The sequence below is a fragment of the Mus caroli genome, chromosome 2 (genome assembly GCF_900094665.2).
Source record: "Mus caroli chromosome 2, CAROLI_EIJ_v1.1, whole genome shotgun sequence".
Taxonomy (NCBI): domain Eukaryota; kingdom Metazoa; phylum Chordata; class Mammalia; order Rodentia; family Muridae; genus Mus; species Mus caroli.
In genome coordinates, this window is record NC_034571.1 from 87,436,313 (window position 1) to 87,456,306 (window position 19,994).

At 49.0% G+C, this 19,994-nt stretch overlaps 1 protein-coding gene across 1 annotated transcript in view; it reads right to left on the minus strand.

Annotated features, from left to right (window-relative positions):
* The window catches only part of Tspan18 (tetraspanin 18), a 133,625-nt gene that overhangs the window by 105,793 nt on the left and 7,838 nt on the right, over positions 1 to 19,994 (minus strand). Inside the window, exon 2 of the mRNA XM_029472728.1 lies at positions 5,419 to 5,499. The gene's annotated coding sequence lies outside the window, so the exon portion shown is untranslated. The remainder of the gene's footprint in view (positions 1 to 5,418; positions 5,500 to 19,994) is intronic.

A 19,994-nucleotide genomic window follows, 5' to 3' on the forward strand; every position in this document is an offset into this window, starting at 1 on the left:
TCTCTCTCTCTCTCTCTCTCTCTCTCACACACACACACACACACACTGTTGATTCTTGTTTTTATTCTTGTGGGAAACCTAGCCTAACACACTGAGGCGTCGTTCTACTGAACCAACTGCTTTCTCACATATCAATAAGCATAAGAAATCTGAAATTAAACAACAGAGCTGGAAAGATGGCTCAGCAGTTGAGGACATACACTGCTCCTGTGGGAGATCTGCGTTTGGTTCCCAGTACCCGCGTGAGGTAGCTCACAACTGCCTCTCATTCCACCTCCAGAAGATCCAGTGTCTCTGGCCTCCACGAGCACTTTCACTGGTGTGCACATAACTTTGGCACATTCTTATACTTAAAAATAAAATAAAATAAATCTAAGAGCAGACAACCATTTCTACTAAGACCCAAACAAAAGGAATACTTCAGGTTTGTACTAGACCAATTTGGAAAAACACAAAACTCGGATGAAAAGAACCAAAGGAAAACCAAAGTCAAGAAAGACTGTCTATGTTCATGGGTGGGAGGATTCACTACTGCCCACTCATCAGGGATGCCGAACCAGAGCTCCAGATTCATCAGCCTCTGCTCAAAATCTCTCTAGATATCTGTGGATAATAACAAACTGGTTCTAAGGTTTCCATAGACAGGCAGAACCAAAAGCCAATTCACCAGGCCAACCTATCCAGAGTGAAAGAACAGAGACTGGGAGACAGAGCTGCTGAGGTTAAGTAAGACATACTGCACTGTTAGAGCAATCATGACCATGTGGGACTGGCAGACTTGTTAATGGAACAGACCTGAGTGCAGACACAGAGCACATAAATCCTACCAGTTGGTCTGTGACAGAGAAGCAAAGGTGACATGATAAAGAAGAGTCTATCCAACAAGTAGTGCTGGGGAAACTAGACACTGCACATAAGTCATCGTCACCATGGTTACCATCATTTCCACTGGGATCATCATTATCATCACCATTATCACCACCATCATAATCATCCCAACCACCACCACCATCACCACCTCCATCATCACCATTACTACCGTCATCATAACCACCGCCAGCACCATGAGTATATCAGAACCACCACCATCATTGCTACCACTACTCTCACCATCACCATCATCTAGACAAAGGCTTGCCATCATTTACATAAATTATGGAGCACAGACCTAAATGTAAAATGTGAAACTATACAATTCGTAAAGGAAAACAAAAACAACAACAAACAAAAACAAAAAAAAAACCCTAGATAACCTTGCCCAGCACTGTGGTTGCACCTGTACTTCCAGTGCTTAGGAAGCTGAGGCAGGGGAATTGCAAGGTGGAAGCCAGCCAGGGCTACATGGTGAGTGAGACTTTGTCTTAGAAAGGAAGGGAAGAAGGGAGGGATGTAAGGGATAGAGGCGAGCCCTCTAGTCACAAGAAAATGCAGATTCAATGGCAGGCTTGGGACTCAGATTTACAGCGTCAGGAGACGCCCTGGGAAAGGCAGCGCTGTGGAGACAGAAAAACCCACGTGGGTGCTGGGACGAGGAGGCAGGGGGGAACGACCAGGTGGGGCTTCAACACCTCTAGGGAAGTGAGATTGTCTTATGGACCCTTCCATAGGAGGCACGTGACATGTTTGTTCTCATTTATCAGAACACACAGAACTGACGTGAGTGATCCCCCACATAGGCTTCAGACTGCGGCAGTGACATGCCAGTGGGTGTCCAATGACTATGGCACAGTCTCAGTGAGGTACGTTCTCAATGGGTGGCTGTGTCTGTGGTGATGGGGGGCATATCAGAATGCTCCCCACCTTCCCTCCAATTGCTATGGACCTGAACATTCTCTGGAAAGTAATATCCGTTTAGAACAAAAAATGAAGGAAAGAAAGCCTGCACCATTGCATGAGGGGCCAGACTTCTTCCTTTGTTTACAGGCTGTTTAAGATGATATTCGATTTTCACCAAGAAAAGAGGGTACAGAGCAGGGCAGAAGACATATAGTGAGGTCCGGTTCTACTGCTGCTTGCTGTGTGACCTTAGGCCTGTCACTACCTTTCTCTGATACTGACAGGGCCCTTGATGATGCAGTGTCATCCGACTCAGTCTGTCGCTCAAGTCCTTCTCCAGCTGTGATTCACAGCTTGGATTTGCATCATTATTAAACAGTAACAGCTTCTCCGGGCAGTGTCTGCTCATCATTGCTGCGTGACACAGAGAATCAATTTGCTCGCTGGGGAAATGAAGACATTATTATCTCTCCAAAATGTCCTGGAATGGAGACCCCAGCGAGCAAGCAGGCCTCTCTTACTGGCTCCATGACAACCAAGCCAGGGATCTGCAGGTTCCCAGACAGAAGCTCCTCTGGCCATGCCTTCTGTAGGGACCACAGTGTGTACCACCCCACTCCCCCAGTGAACTTTTTTGTGTAGACTTAAAACTGAACTTGAGAGGCTGGAGAGATGGCTTGGTGGTTAAGAACACCTGTTGGTTTCACAGAGGATGAGGGCTCAGTTTCTAGCACTCACTTGGTGGCTTACAGTCAGGCAACCTGATGCCCTCACCTGACCTCTATAGGCACCGGGCACATATGTGATGCATACATACAAGCAAAAAAAAAAACCAAAAAACAAAAAAACACTAATACACTCAAAAGTAATATAAATCTAAAAATACATGAAACAAAACAGCAGCCCTGACCTTGTAAAGGGAAGGGGGCACAGATCTGAGCTGGAGATCTTCAAAGGGGGAAGAAACAGTAGGGGCTGTTGTGAGTTACAGGTACACACAGGACCAGCCTGACGCTAGAAAGTTCTGGAGGATAGTGAGGTAAGTGGGGAAGAGGCCCCTCAGTTCATGTATCTCAGGCACAGAGCCAGGAGAAAGCTATAGAAGGCGTGAGCTGGAACATGGCTCATGGAGTTATGTTCTGGCTGGAGGTCTCGGGCTAGGCTGTGTGGAAATGGCAGCAAGACAATGACGTCATCTTTTGGGGACACTGGTTTTCCATCATCACAGTCATTGCCCTGTAAGTAGAGATGCTCATGGGCATCTTCATGGGCTAGAGGATAGACTGATGCCATCGCTCAGGCTGACAGCAAGCAAGGAGGGAGCCTGAAGTTCTCCCCACCACATGGTGCCCTCATGCCTAGCGATGAACCACTGGCAAATGTGACTACCACCACAGCGGATTCCTTTTGCACCTTGAAAACACACAGGGAAGAAGTTGAAACCCAACCAGTATATGAGAATCACTGTATCTCAGTATCACATCCAGCATCGAGGACAGACGACTGGCTTCTCTTCCTGGCTGGGATCAGAAGCTAGCTAGAGTCAGGCTGGAAGGTGTGCCCATTGCCCGTTCAGCAAACAGGGTCAGGAGGTGTGTGCTGAGCTCGCCCCTAATCTCTTGGTAGACACACACCCTGGAGCAGGTCACTGTTTCTCTTAAGCTTAAACGGCCCCACCCATAGGAAACTCATGAAGTTGGCTTTTGGGTGTTGGTACAATCAACAGTTACCTGCTAAAAGGGCTCAGGAAGGGTGACTGGGAGAGCTATGTCAGCTTGGAGTAGAAGCTGGGAAAGGCAGCTCACACCCTGATGGCCTCAAGCCCCACGACTTCAGAGCTGAGTGCTCACTGACACAAGCCAGACCCCTCTCCCAGCCATTTTTAGACTAGCACAGGAAAAGGCATGTGTCTCCTGGGTAGCATCATTCTTCAGCGATAAACACCGGCGCTCACACCCGGAAGCCTGGGTATTTTTAGGAAGGTCCTCTGAGAGGCTACAAGACCCCAAGAGAGCTGTCACTGTTTTAAGCAAGTAGGGAAGGTGACTCCCTCCGGCCATCACCTTCCCTCAGGACACTGGGTAAGAGTGCTGGGGTTTCAGGGTGGTTGAGAGGCTGACCAGGATAACCCTGTGCATCACCCAGGCCCAAAGAGGTTCATGCCTTCTTCACGGATGAGTTGTTGGTCGTTTGCAGCTAGGCCCCCGCACAAGGTAGGGCCGTGCAGCCCTGGCCTCTGCCTGTTAATTTGAGGCCATTTTATGTTGTTCCTGTGACTAGCATTTGTCTGCTTGCAGGAGGGCCCAGGCTCACCTGTCAGGCTTCTGTGGGGAATCAAGGCTGAAGCTACTGCTGGAGGTTTCAGAGCTAGAAAACTGCAGGCTACAGATGTCCAAAAGCCCACTGTCCACTTGACCTTCAGCCAATCCAAGCTTTTCCTAGCCACCTGGTCTTAGATCCCAGCCAGACTGACCCACAGGCAGCCTGCTGCCCAGTGCAGAAAGACAGATGAGGAACTGAATCGGGAACGAGGAAGACAGCCGAGGGTGGGCCAGCCGCAGACAGCAGGGCAGCTAGATAGAAAAATGTTAAAGCAAATCTGTGTGCCTATACAACAACCACCCCTGGCAGGGGGAAAGCAACAGAGGGGCTCACACAAGGAACTGTAGGATACTTCTAGACTCTTCCTCATTGCAGTTCTCCCCAGACAATGTGAGAAGATGTTACTTACTCTTCTTCTAGGTTTAGGAACAGAAAAAACAAAAACAAAAACCAACCAACCACCAACCAACCAAGCAAACAAACAAACAAACAAACAAACAAACAAACAAAAAAAAACAGAAAAAAAACAAGACCCCTGGGCATTTTATTAAAAGTCCAGTGTAAAAGAACAAACTCAGGACAAAAGAACAAACAGCTTCATGCTTTTTCAAGAACCAGAATTTCACACAGGCAACTTAGTTCACAGGTTTCATTTAATCTTGACCATCAAGTCATGGAATGAGTAAAGGACCCAGAACTCTGGTGCTGTTCAGTCAGGGATCCAAACCCCGCCCTGCCACTCGGTGCTTTGTGACCCTGAGAAAGTCTCTTCACCTCTGAGACCAGGTTTCTCTTCTCTTTTAAAATGGAAGTAGAAATAATGCCGAGATCACACCTTGAAGTGGCTGCAGCTAGCCAGGAGACAGTAGGCCTGAACTCCTCAAACAGGAACCTTCCATGAGGTCACCCAGCATTTCTGGGGTACCAGAGCCCCAGAGGTAGAAGTCAGTCTTACCACGCCCAGTATCACCATGGACAAGAGGACAGACACTAGTCCTGTGATGTTAAATGTTAAATGTCACCCTCACAGTCCTCAGACTAGGGTGGATGCTGAGATGACCAGAAAGGGCTCCTGGAGCTGTGCCCTCCTCTGAGAGCTAGACCCCACTTCTGGATGGTCCCCCAGCTGCTTCTGCCACCCCTGAATTAACATCAGGAGCTGGAGACAGATGTAAAGCTGCCCTCCCCTGACCTCTATCCCTAGGGCAGGAGCCCAAAGACACCCCCTCCCTCCGAAGGCTGGTCCTGGAGGGAAGGGGACAGATGAGAAGTTCAGTTATCTGATTGAACAAGCCAGGTCACCATGTCAAGACATCCTACCTCTTCCAGCTGTCCTTTTCCTTTCTGGAAAGGAACGGAGAGATCCTTTTGAAGTCTCCCGATGAGAGCTTTGGGGCAACTCTAGAGGGAGAAGAGAGAAAGCAAGGGTTAGTGGGGCATGACCTGTGGCTTCCAGAGTTCTTCTGCCCAGACTTGGCACACACTCTCACCCCAGGCTCCCCTTCCCCTGGAATCTGTACCAGACAAGGACTCCCAGAGCAGGGCATAGAGCCCAAGCCCCCCCAGGAACGCATCTTCCATCTTGTCAGTCTTCCCACACCAGTCCCAGACCACCGGGACTCCTGTGCCCGAGACAATGAGCTGTGAAGCCCAGCGCCAGCACGTATATCTTTGCTCTGAGCTGCAAAGGGCTTTCTGATAGCTGAAGAAGAAGGGAAGTCCACCATCATCTCATGAATGCAGGCTCTCTGGGCAGACCTATAATTTCAAGTACTGTGCACGAAGAGATGAGCAGCCAGAAGAGAGGGCTCGGAGGTGACATCTCACCTCCACAGTGCTGCCCAGAAGTCCATACTTTCCTGTCACTTGGAGGAGGAGGAGGAGGAGGAGGAGGAGAAGGAGGAGGAGGAGGAGTTACAGAGGAAGGGTAAAGTTCACCACATCCTAGTGACGTATTGACTAGTCAAGGCTTAGGCTAGTCCTAGGAACTGGTTTGTCATTGCACAGAGGAATAACTTAAACAAGGCTTACAGCCACCATGGCAAATAGGAGGAAGCACGGTTGCAGTTGTGACCATCTGACCACAAAAACTGAGCCAAATTGAACAGTGGAGGAACTGTGCTGTCACGCAGCCTCAGACAGGAACCAGGACACCAGCACAAGAAAGCCTGCCTGCTTCAGGGTTGAAGACCCTAAGCATAGAGGAGGTAAGCCAACTTTTCAGTCTAAAGGAAAGTTTTGGCAAGGAACTTAGACCTGGGGAGCCCAGACTGACACGGGCACGGCTTGCACATGAGGGAGTTCCCAGTAGGACTTGAGTGAGTTTAAGGTCCCCTACATGAGAGAGATTTCAGTGCACTAACCAATCGGGAGCAGTACCACTTGGGGCAAGGCCTGGGCCTATCTGGCTATCTCTGCAGCACCATCAGGCAGTGTGAGCCCTGGGAACCTCATGTATAATGGGCCAGAAGACAGCTTTAGTTGAAGAAATCCAAGCACACACACAATATACAAGAGCACACATACATAACATATACACACATGTGCACACCTGGACATGTTTGTTTTTGTATTTTGGAGTCAGAGTCTCACCTAGCCTCATGAAGACCTTCAACTCACTATGTAGCTAGGGCTGACCTTGAACTCCCGATCCTTCTACCTCCTATTCCCCAGTGCTCTGATTATATTTTTCATTTTAGACACAGAAGTGAGCATCCTTATCCACCCAAATACTCGATAGAACTTTTGATACAGCAGTAGACTGTGACCCACATCTACTACTGTCTGCAGCTGTAGACTGTGACCCACAGCTACGACTATCTGACGGTGTGGCACGCACCTCCATGATACACATACAGGACCACATACGGAGTCCTGACACACAGAACCGACACCTCATGAGACTGAGGCACTATACCCTTCAAAGGTAAGAATGGCTATACTCCTGGCCTTTAACATATCCCATGGTGTTTGTGGGGAAAACTTCTTTACCATCTGCTTATCAGATACCATGACCATGTCTATTTCAAGACACAAGAACCTTTCTACCACCGTGCCTTTATGTCCACTTCAGCATGTCTTTATCAGAGAGATACACACACAGCAAGTCCAGTCAGAAGCTGCCTCTTGTCTTACTTGTAAACCTGAAACAAGTTTTCTGCTTTGGGGACATCTGTCTTGGTCCCCTCCCAGGAGCTGAGACACTGAGTCCCAGGACAAAGGGAGGAGTCTGACGGCTGGTGAAGACAGATGTCTAGGGTTCTACTGCCCGGGGCACCTCTGAGGATCAGGAACTGCATTTACTGGCTCAGAACTGATAATGAGTTTTTATGAGCTCAAGGGAACACTCAGAACACGTATTAATGTCAAGCATGCCCGTCAGCTACGCAGCTTGGGTGAATGTCACACATTAACGAAATTAAAGGCTCCAGCCAGAAGCAGCTGCGGGCTTCGTGTCAGGAGGTTGAACAGGGCCCAGCTCTGACAAAATCACTTTCCATGTGTGCTGTTCCCACTGGAGCATCTGTAGGGCAGACAGATCCCTCCTTCCTGCAGCCTAAAGAAGATGAGCTGTGACCACATAGGCAGGACAGACAAACCTTCCGCCAAGCCTTTTCCCAGGGAGGCCACTCTCCTGGGATCTCTTTCTCACTCCTTCTGCCTCTGGGGAGGGTTTTTTCCCCCATGTTCCAGCCAGAGCACCCGTGGAAGACAAGAAAAGGATCTGAGGAAGCAAATGTGGAAAAATGGCAGCCAGATGAAGTGGGCAGTGACCCTTGACCTGATGAAAGGAAAGGCCGGGGGCAGAGCAGAAGGGGCTCAACTGCCAGCCGACTGCCACTCTTGTAGGCCAGATTTATCTTGGACAAAGCTTGCCCTGACATCTGAGGTAGCCTTGAATGAAATCTAGCTCAGAAAGTGGCCTTGACCACAAGAGATCTACCTACACAGAGTCGCAAAACCTCGTCTGAAGGACAGCCAAGTTTGGTAACTAGGGGTGCTGGTGGGCGACTCCCTGAGAAAGGCAAAGATGGAGGCAGCAGGGAACCCGACACCAAGTTCCAAGATCATAATCACTGAGTTTTAATTACACCTAATAGCACCAGTTAATTTAATTAATTATGACCTCACTTTTTACCTGATTCAGCCTGGTTTCTGAGATAGTAAAAATTAATTTTGGAAAAAAGTGACATCTTAAAAATCTCTTCACAGTGAAAGCCTGGACTGACGGGACTTATGAGCATCTGTCTCTCCAGAATCCCTATCTTTTGATTTAAATACAGCAGGTTGGGGATGGAGAGATGGCTCAGCAGTTAGGAGCACTGGCTGCTCTTATACCCACTACAGCTCATAAGCATCTATAACACTGACTGAGAGGACCTGATGGCCTCTTCTGGCCTCCATGGGCACCAGGTGTGCATGTGAAGTGTACCCATCCATGCAGATAAAACACCCATACACATACATATTAGATAAGTATATAAACATAGCAGGCTCACACAAAATCATGTACCCCCTTGATAATGCCCTCTGCCTTTACAATGTTGCCTGGTGAGTCCTCATAGCCCCGATGAAACCAACATGCCATATGTTGCTGTGTGGTTCTCCCGGTACACTTCCTCTTCCAGCTCCTTCTAAATCCCTCATCCTCGGGGCTTCTACCCATGTCCACCAAGGCTCAAGTTCATGATTGCCTGTCCACTGGCTGCAGAGAGGATTGAGGCTTGACTGCCAGTTTCCAGCCTCTGTTCCCACCAGCCTGCCATCTCTGATGTCACAGTGAGCCCCTAAGCGTACAGCAAGCACCGTGTCTGTCTTGCTGCAGATGGTTTCCTGGCCTCCCTCTGCTGATACATAGATCTTTTATCATCTGCTCTTCCACTGGCTCCCAGGCCCATCTTCCGGTCCTTACGGTAGGAACACACACTCCTGTCAGACTGAACTCACCTGAGCGACCCTGCCAGCCTGCGTGGCTCTATGTAACTAATGCTCCCTCCTCCTGGAATCCCCTTTTTCCTTTTTTCCAGCTCTGAGCTTTACCCCTCCCAACACTTGCCAAACTCCTAACCACCTTCAAAACCTTCCTTCAATCATCTTTTCTGATGAGTGTTCCCAGTATCATGGCAGACATGATAAAACACGGTTCTCTTATGTTACCCTAATAAAGCGTGTCTGGGTGTGGGGGTAAGAGAATATATATTGTTTGGGTTTTGTGATTTCTTTCCCACTGACCTGACTGTAGCCAAAATAGGGACAGAATCCTAACATTCTTTGCCCTTTTGTGAACCTCAGGCCCAGGCTTAGTAAATAATTGCTGGTTGAATGGATGGCTGCTAGGGGAGTGGATGGTAGGCAGGTGGAGAATGACTTGAGAAGATGTGAATGGCTGAAAGTAGTAGTCAAGTTAGAGTTGGTTGCAGAAATGGAGAGAGAGAGGGTGGGTAGACATGTGGGTGGGTGGACAGGTAGACGTTTGCAGGGCTTAAATGAATGAATTATGGATGGATGTGTGACTGGATAAATGGATGGTGGGTGAATGTGGGGGTGGGGTGGTTATGGAGACTTAAAGATATGGGATAAGTGGGTAGGCACAAAGAAAGTTGGATAGATGTATGGATGGGAGGGGGTGAATGGTTGGATGGATGGATGGGTAGGTGAATAGATGGATGATGTGTGAGTAGGAGGGTATGTAAATGGTTGGATGGGTGGGTGGGTGGATGATACAAGGACAGGTGGAGGACAAATGGATCTCTAAAATCATCAGTTAAGAGTGAAAGAAAGAGGACCCGAGCCTGGGTCCCCAGCACCCATGAGCTCTGTGGAGGCTCAGACTGGACTGCTGGGTTAGCTGGCCGGGCGGTCTAGCCAAATCAGCAAACTCTACGTAGGTTCAATGAGAGCCTCTGTCTCAAAAAGTGAAGTCACTCAGTGACGACTTCTGGCTTTCAGCACACATGCACACACACACACACACACACACACACACACACACACTCAAGCATATTAGTGAGCTCAGGATGGTGAATGCATGATGTGCATTTATTTATCACAATAAAACAATTGGGAGTGACCAAAATGAGTGTTTCCTAGTTATGCTCCTAGGAGCCCACCCCTCTTTTTCTGAGGTTTCTGCCCAATGAACAGTTATGTCTCCTCCCTAGTCACAAGCCAGCATCTAATCAGCAACAGCTGGACTCTGGACTATTCCTTACATTGTTCCCAGATAATGTTGAAGAACATGGGTTTGGTGTGGCAGGTCCCGCATCAGCAGCTGTTGTTCTAGGAGGAAGACAGCCCATCTTTTCCTACCCAGCTTCTACCTACAGCCCCTCACTCTATTCCTCTCCCTGTCTGCACCCCCCTTCTTTGCCCTGGCTTTTTGCTCTCCACTGCAGCCACCATAACACCTCCTAGCTGCTAGTGAGCCCCGAGACCAGGATTCTGAGACTTGGGTCCCTGGAAGAGGTGATGGAGTCCAGATCCGGCTCTTCCTGAACACCTTGCAGGGGATTCATGCCAAGACCCGGAACCCAGGCTGGCCCTTTGCCCACCTTAGGTGTTGTTGCTGACAGATAAAAGCTCCCCCATCCATGGCTCCAAATCAAGCCATGGCTTTGTTTTGCTTTGTTTTAAATTAGCTTCAGGGGAGGGGGTGGTTAGCTTGGGAGTGGAGGGTGAGCAGAACCCAGGCATGCTGGGATGCCTTCCTGCTGAATCCTGCATTGCATGGGTCCCAGGTGGCCCTTAATGAAGCTACTGTGGTGCTGAGTACATCCAAGGCTCAGCGAGGCTCTCCACCTGCACATGCCCTGTAAATGGGGGTGGGGCTTCTGCATTAGCCTCATCAGACTTAGTAAGAAATCCCCAAGCCAGCCTTCTAATTGTGCTCCAGGATCTCAATAGGGTGGTGTTAGGATCACAGCACGCTCAGAATACAAACGATAAGTGGAGGGCCACCCCAACAGCACAGGGTCTCCAGACACTGCAGCAAGGGTCCTTCAAGAGTCTTATAGGATGTCACGATCCCAGCTCTTTCTCTATGAGGCCCCACCAGCATTCAATCGCACATGCGTGCTATAGCTCCCATTAAATTACTTCAGCCTATAAAATGGACACATTGCTCCTTTTCCCTTGCAGCTCTATTTCCAAGGGGAGGAGTGAGAGTAGGGGTCAAACATGAAGTTAGGTCCCGGGGTGTTCTTGGCCCATATTTGTCTCCAGGCAAGGAGCAGGTGGATCCAGATAGGATGAAACGGGCATAGAAACAGCTTGTCAGCAGCTGATGACAGGAAGGCTCCTGGGCCATATAAGACTCCCAGTGGTTAGCTGTCAAGGACCTGGGGAGCCAGAGAAGACAAACACCAACGTACCGATCCCATGAATCAGCAGAGAAGCTGCGGACTCCTGGTGCCCACTGTTAATAACCCTTCCATCCTGCCTCCCATCTGCTCAGGGGCTTGGGGACTGTCTGTGACAAATGCACATGCTAGCCACCAGAGTCTCACCGGTAATTTCCTGTGCAGATCTGCCCTAGACAGACAGATAGAAAGACAGACAGACAGGAGGGAGAATGTATGGCCCTGGATCCCTCCTGTCAATCGGCTGATATCAAACAGTTTCTGTGCCCATTTCATCCCATTTGGAGTCACCTGTTCCTGGTCTGGAGAAGAATATAGCTAAGGACACCCCCAGAACCTAACTTCACGTTTGAACCCTACTCTTATCCCCCTTCCTGCCCCCAGCTGCAAGGGAAACATGGGCATTATGCCCATTTTATAGGCAGAGGTGATGGGACCCAGAGGACACATGTACAGTTAAGTCCTGGTGAGGCCTCATAGAGAAAGGGCCGGATCCTGATATCCTCATTCTATTGGCTGCCACTTACCCATGCTGGCAGACTTACTGGGCATTCTGCAGAAGAGGAACCTACAACCCTTGGTGGCTTAAGGGACTTGCCCACAGAGGTGGAGCCTAGACTCCTAAGTCCCACAGCCTTCCTAGAGAGCCCATCTGCCTGAAGGAGGCTGTGGAAGGTGTGGACTCCAGAGGGCTCCTAGAAAGAGGCAGGTGTTTAACACAAGATGGTGAGAATCAAGGGAGACAAAGGCTTTGTCCAAGCCACAGACTCAAACCTGGAAGGAGGAGCATCAGAACCCAATGACTGCAGTCGAAGCCTCCCATGCTACGATACCTACCCTGCGTCTGATGAGCAGCACCGTGACGTGCATCCATCCATGGCGACACCCAAAATGCCATGCTCCCACGCCAATAGACTGCCTACGTCTAGATATCTAGTGTTTCAAAGGCTTCTCCCATGCTCTGGCACTGGAGTCTAGAACAACACCAGTCTCCGCGCTGGTGTTGGCTTCGGGGCCAGTTGTCTCCAGGCATTCTAGACCTTGAATGCCACGTGGCCGCAACATGCAGCGGTAACCCTGTGAACTACATGTCCTCAGCTATTCCGAGTCCCGGAGTCACAGTATTTAAAAAGGCACACGGCGGTAATAGAGATATTTAAAAGTGGCCACCCTGCCGCTAGAAAGGAAGCCGAAAGCTGAGAACTTGAACCTGCCGCTGAGGGAAGCGCCCAGCCTGTGGCCAACCGCAGCTTTCCTGCGCAGCTGGGGTTATTAATTCAGACTTTATAACCTACAGGGCTGTGGTGGAGTGTGGGCAAACTGCATCTCAACTCTTTGTAATTCTTCCCTGCTTCCACATAAATATTCCCGAATGCAGAAGGGGCTGCAGGAGGTAGGAACACAGAGCTATTAGCATTTTGATGGGGTCTCCCAACACATGAAGCCACAGGGCTTTAAAATTCATAGTGCAGATTAAAACAGGTCTTTTGCAGCTCCCCTTCCCAGTTAGAGATGGCCAGCAACTTTTACCCCTTTCAGGGCCTTGACTGTGAAACAAACTTTAGAAATCCAGGGAGCCGGTCCCATCCTAAAACAGCAGAGCCAAGGCTGTTTTCCTCTGTGGATTGTGCCCAGCTCTCTGAACTGTAAATGGCAGAATCAACACTGAGAGCTGGAAATGTCTGTACTCATAGGCAACAAGGCCAAGTTCCTGCGAGGAACCCTCGCCCGTCCCCACAGCTTGGCTCATCAGTTTGTCATGGACAAAAGGCTGGCCTTTTAACCTCAACATCTCAGCCTGAATCACCAGGTGCCAGAATATTAGCCACCCGGGATGAGAGGCTCAGGGAGGAACTTCAGCTCCACGAACCCCTGAACCCTAGAAACTCAGTTCAGCTGAAGAAGGAGACAGGGAAAGTGACCAGCTCACGGAAGTACCTCGAAGGAGCAAGGCACACGTGTGCCTGGGAGCAGCTCACAGCTTGCAGGCTTCCTGGTTCCTTCTCCAGCCAGGCTGATGTAAATGCAAATGCCTCTCACTCACCGTTGTGTGGCAGGTGAGGCTACCTTGTGTCCAGGTGACCAGCGCACTCAGACACTATTAAGCTTCACGGGGAAAGACGGGGAGAAGCCTGGCCTCGCACCACCTAGCAGCCCACCCAGAGTGTGGAGGACTCTCCTCGGTGTTCCAGAGGAAGGAACTTTGTGGGGCTACATAGTCTACGCTGCAGACTTTTTTCCCTCCTCGTAAAAAGATCACTCCCAGGGTTCTGCCTTTATCGCCCTACATAGGACACTAACTTGCTTCACATCCTCCCCTGTTGCCTGTACCAGGTCCGCCTCTGGTTCTTCTCAGAACTGCCTCCAACATCCTGCTGGCTCCTTCAGCCTGAGTCACATCAGCCTTGGATCGTATTCATGATAGATTTATATGTGGGCCTGGTTTTAATTTTTTTCTCAATTATACTGACAATACATGCTCAGCTATATGTGTAGTGTGTCTGTATAGGGACACCCACTTTTATATACATGTGCACAGACACAAATTGTCAAAAAAAAATCTGTGCGAGTATCAGAAATCAAATGGGACTGTGATGGTCCATCTTCATTGCATACTGGATTTGGAATCATCTAGAAGATGTGCCTCTGGGAATGTCTGTGAGGGTGTTTCCAGAGACTGTTCAAATGAGGGAGGATTATGTGGGTGGCGCTATCTTGCAGGGCATGGACTAGAACTGAATAAGAAAGAAAATGAGACCAAATAAGGATCAAAAGCCAGGTGGGACAGTTTTTGTCTTTAAAAAAATTATTCTTATTTTATGTTCCCTGGTGTTTTCCCTGCATGCGTGTCTGTGTGAGAGTATCAGATCTTGGAGTTATAGACAATTGTGACCTGCCGTGTGGGTGCTGAGATTTGAACCTGGTTCCTCTGGAAGAATAGTCAGTGCTCTTAACTGCTGAACCATCTCCCCAGCCCCTAAACTCACTTTCTTGATCTGAGCTAAGGCACAGGGGACTTCTTACCACTTCAGGCAGTGATGACCTACTTGTGAGGTGGTTGTTATCTCTTACCTGGCTCCTCAGGTCAGCTCTTATCAATAAACTGCTAAGGTTTCAATATTTATATTACATTTATTTATGGTGTATGTATGTGTGTGTGCATATGCATGGATGTGTGGTGTGTGGTGATGTACGTGTGCGTGTGTGTTTGTATGTGTGTGTGTTTGTATGTGTGTGTGTCCATGTGTAAGTGTGGCATTTATGATCCTCAACTTTGGAGAGTCAATTCTCTCCTTCCACCATGTGGATTCTGGGATTGTTGGGATTGATAGCAAGTACCCTTTCCCAGTTAGCCATTTACCCAGCCCCCAGGTTTTAATTTAGTTATTTGGAACTTTTTAGCTTGCCTGTTTCCATTTTGGGTGGCCTGCTGGGGCCTTGTAGAGCTCAATCCAAAACAACGGCCTCTCATAAACTGTAATTAACAGCACACACACACACACACACACACACTGCACAGGGGAAATAAATATGGCAAGAAACACAGGCAGAATTCTTTCTCTAGGTTGTTGGCATATGTATCTGATTCTGATAATCAAAGAAAGAAAAAGGGCAAGGAGGATTTTTTAACTCCAGAGTCACATATGCTCCTTTCTGAGAGTCCTTAAGTAAGAGCTGAGGCAGGCAGCTTGCTCCCTGATCAGGTACTTTCCTAAGCCCTGGGGAACTGACTAAGGAGGAGGCCTGTGTCCTTCCATGAGAAAGGATGGCTTCAGTGCCCAAACTATGAGTGAGCCCAGCAGGTAGCCTGAGATTCTAGGTGCAGACTCTGAGAACCACATCTGAGCCAGGCATCAGCTCCAGAGTCTGTCTCTCCCTGTCCTGACAGAGGCCTGCTGCCTGCCTCCCAAGTGGAGAAGTTAGAAATAAACACATCTGCAGGGCTGCCAAGGTCAGGCTTGCAGAAGACGGTGACCCCACCCACTCCCAGAACACAGAGCGAGTTGAGAGCCAAGCTTGAGTTACGCCAGCCTGGAATTGAACTCACATGTGTAGCCTCACCATCTGGGGGCAGGCACTGGGTCTCCATTTCTGCTCTCCCCATCGTCTGATGACAGTGGACACACAGAGGTGACCCCCAACCTGCTCCAACTGTAACATCACCCCCAAACACAATGCAGGACTGGTTGATTACTGCATCACAAAGCAAGGGGCACCTCGCCTTCAGCCAACAAATGTCTCAGCGTCCTGGGAAGCCTCCAGCCTAGGAACACCAGGGGACATGGCTGTGTCTCTAACTCACTGGCCTTGGCCAAGTCACCACGCCTCTCTGAACCACAACCCCTTGTCTTTAAAATAAAGGGGCTCTGAGCTCTGTTTTCTAGCGTCAGCCTTTCTTCACCGGCTCTCCAGCTTCATGGGGTGTTTTACAGTCATGGGAGACTTTCCTAATATATTAATTCTCACAAAAGTGCCTCCTGTGCTGGGTCATTGGTGACTGGATACGTGTGGAATGAGGTTCTGAGGGAAGCAAGTTATGAGATGTAGCAAACCAAACTGGGACGGGGTCTACAAAAGAAGGAGAGGAGGGGGAGGAGGAGAGATAGGGGAGGGGGGAGGGGAAGGGGGGAGGAGAGATGTCTAGCCAAAATGGAGTTATCACAAGAATCAGCAGCATCACACCTAACATTAATATTCATTCATTCATTCATTCATTCAAATGTATTTTTCCTTGGTTTCCAGACCCCTGTGGGATCAGGCAAAGTTATTTGGATAGACACTGTGTCTCAAAAGGAAGGGCTCCATTCTCCCCCCACTTCTTCACTTCTCAGTGAACACCCACCCATCATCCAGACTTCCTCTTTATCCACAAGGAAGAAGGAAAAAGATCAGCTGAAATACTGAAAGATGTGTCTCTAGGTGACTAAGATCACTGGCCCACAGGCACACAAGAGACCACAGGGAACAGTCATGGCTAATGAGGGTGATCTGAGAAGACACTCCTGCTTGGATTCCTGCCTGAGTTCCCAACTTCCTGAAGCTAAACAGCAAGCCAAGTTCACAGCTGTTCTTCAAGGAGCATCTGCAGGTGCTCACAGGGCACAGGTAACTGAGGTTTAGTTCACGGTCCTTCTCTTAGCTACTTTTCTAACCTGTGATAAAACACCACTTACAGAAGGAAGGGTTTCTTTGAGGCTTACAGTTTCCAGAGGGATAGGACACTATGAGCATCATGGCGGGGAGCATGGCAGCAGGCAGGCAGGCATGGGGCTGGAGCAGCAGCTGAGAGCTTACATCCTGATCCGCAAAGAGGAAGTAACGCAGAGTGGGAGGGACACAAATCTTTTGAAACCTTAAGCCTACTCCAAGTGAAACACCTCCTTCTAGTCCTTCCCAAACAGTTCCACTAACTGGGGACCAATTATTCAAACATATGAACCTATTGAGGCTGTTCTTATCCAAATCCACCACATCAATGTCAAGTCAGTTTTCTACTCTAAACATCCAGGCACCTTGACTGCAGGCCACAGCTCCTCATCCTAAGCCAGTGGGCTTTGTTTACTTTTTCCACTGGACCGGTTATCCTCTTTGTGAGTTCACGGGTGCCTCACAGATCCATATACCACCTCTAAGTAAGTATCCTGAGTTCTGATGAGTGAGTGAAGCCTAGGCAGATGCTGGCTGCTGTGTTTAGCATTGCTCTGCTCAGATGAACTGCATTTAGATCACCCGAGCAGACTCTTCAACGTTCTAATGTCATTTAATGCCATCTGAAGCTGGACAAGGAAGACACCCACAGATGATTATTTGTGAAACTTAGCTGAAGTCAGTCCTTAGGTCACATGACCACATAACTAGTGACAGCTTTCCCAGGCCCTAGGCTGTACCCAGAACCTCTGTGGTCCTGTCATTCTGTTTTCTTTTTCTAATCTTGCCAGACATCAACAATTGATCTTGGCAATCCATCCAGCTGTGCCTGGATCAAACAGTCCCATCCACCCATCATAGGGCTCAAGGCAGACCCTACTAATCGATCAGCACTGACATTTGAGATCAAACATATGCATGCCTGATAGGTGTTGTGACAGCACGCTGGTTCTGCTGGTCAGCATGGTTTCTCCCTCAGTTCAGCCTTCTTGAACCTGGAGTGACCAGCAGAGAAACAGAGAAAGAACAAAACTAAGCCGGATCCTGTCACTTGTTTCTGCTGTGGTATAGTTTCACTGTTGGCTAGTTGGTTGGTTTGGGTTCTTTATCCCACCCCCAGGTTTTTCAGATGGCAAACAGGTCCAGAGAGGTCTAGAGCCTTGCCTAATGTCACTCAGAGAGGCTAGACTCCAAATTCTAATCCAGAGCTGTGTCTTCCACTCCATGGAGTGTCTCCTGGTCAACTGGGAGCCCCTGGAAAAGTCATAGGTAGGCTGGAAGCCCCATTTCACTCCACCTAATCCCATAGCTTACCTCTTCCCTGCTAAGCAATAAACAGCAAGTGTCAGCCCAGGCCGACTGGTGACTGGGCTCTCCAAGCAGACAGGGCCAGGCCGGGAGCAGCCCCGCCTCCTTCTTGTGCTGATCCTGGGCTTTAAGAAAGAGATTTTCACTAATGCAGCTGAGATTGGGAATCCAACATCGCTGAAAATTGCCCTTTTGCGAGGCGCTAATACACACAAGCCTGAGGAGGAGGTGGTCCAGTGGAGGAGACCGTGGGAGGTGTTTCTGCACAGCTCAGGAGACCTCTGCTGTCTCGGGCTTCCTGTCTTTATTAAGCTCTGCAGACAGGCTCACAGTGTGCCTGGCTGCAAATGAAACCCAAGCTATCTCATTTTCTCCCCTCAGCCAGGTCAGACGCTCGTTCCTGCTCACATCCTCCCCTCCCCCATCCACAGAAGAGCTCAAACAAGGAAAACAAACAAAACAACAACCTGAAACCTCCTGAGCATCTGCAGCCTGCCTTTCTGAGGCTGGTCCTGAGCCTTGGGATTAAGTTACAGTGGAGCATCTTCTCTTCAGAGCTGCTGGGTGCTCCCACCCACCCTGGGTGCTCCCACCTGTGTTCCCACCCACACTGGTTGCTCCCACCCAAAGTCTTCTACTGAGTTGTAGGACAGAGGGGAAGTGCTGGCCTGCGTGTAGCACCAGCAAGTGAGGCAGGATGCCTGGGAAGGCGTCCTTGTAGGGTCTTCCCGTTGCCCCTATACTGAAAGGACAGGTACACTACTGAGCTGTAAGAGAGTCCCAGCTCTGGTCAGACTGTCTCATTGGCTCTCAAATGTCAGAGGTCTGGAGGCTGCTCACAGGAGTCCTTGTCATCATGCTGGCCTCAGCGTGTCCCACACTCAGCCACTCTGTGTTCCCGTCCACCACACCTGTCTTGTCACTGTCGCTAAAGCAAGGGATCACACCAGCCAGAGACAGGAGGGCTAAGTGTAGCCACAACACCGCAAGGCTCTTTCAATGACCACAAACCAGCAGGGAAGATGTAGCTACCGCCGCTGTTTCCCAACATCACCCTCCACCTTCAAGCGCCTTTACCTATGGTACAACCATTGCTGGCTAGTCTTTTGTTAACTTAGCACAAACCTGGAAAGAGGAGACTCCACTCAAGAGAAAGCCTCCCTCATTATGGTCCTCAGTAAGAGCGTCGTTTCTGTGCAGGCGCGTGGGGAAGGGCCGGAGCACTTGATTTTGCCTTACTGTGCATCCCCGCCCCTAAGCTGAGGCTTCGATGAACTATGTAAGTCACCCACAGTCACACAGCTGACCAGGGTTTGAGTTGGATTCCAACCTGTGGGACTGCAAAGCTGAAATCGGACTCAGTTGCTCACAGCCCTGCTGGAACACAGGGGAACTTTCCAGCAGGTTCTAGTACACCTCCTTCTAAAATGCTTCGTGGGAATCCATACGCCGCTCACCCAAAGATACATGCGAACACACACGCAGCTTTGTTTGACAAGACTGGTACTGCTACTATTATTTCCCAGAGAGAAGCTCTCACCACCAAGGCCTTTACACACACACACACTATACACACACACCTCAAACAGGTTTGAATAGATCTTTACAAGTAGTTGGGCTACTTGGAAACAAAAATACTCATTATTTAAATTCAATTACATAGCAACCACTTTCTTAAAAGATTATTTTTATTTGAGCTTATTATGTGAGGTCATCAGTTGCTTGTAATCTTCAAACCATCCTAAAAAGAAGAGATTATCAAATGAAAGGGATATATATATATATATATATATATATATATATATATACATATATATATATATATATCAGCTGTTAAAAAGAAACCGATCCCTCTTACTTTATATTTAGGCCACACCCTGCTTCCAACAACAACCATGGTGGCCTTCCTGAGTGCATTCTTCCGAGAGATGCTCGGCTTCAGTCTTTTCTCCCCCTTTTCAAGACTCTGGGATGAGCCCAGGGACTCTGGTGTTGGAAGAGACCCCAAGACTCACCAGAACTCATTTCTCCCATGAGAATGAGACATCAGATGCTCACAGTAGGACTGGAAGATGGTCTAGT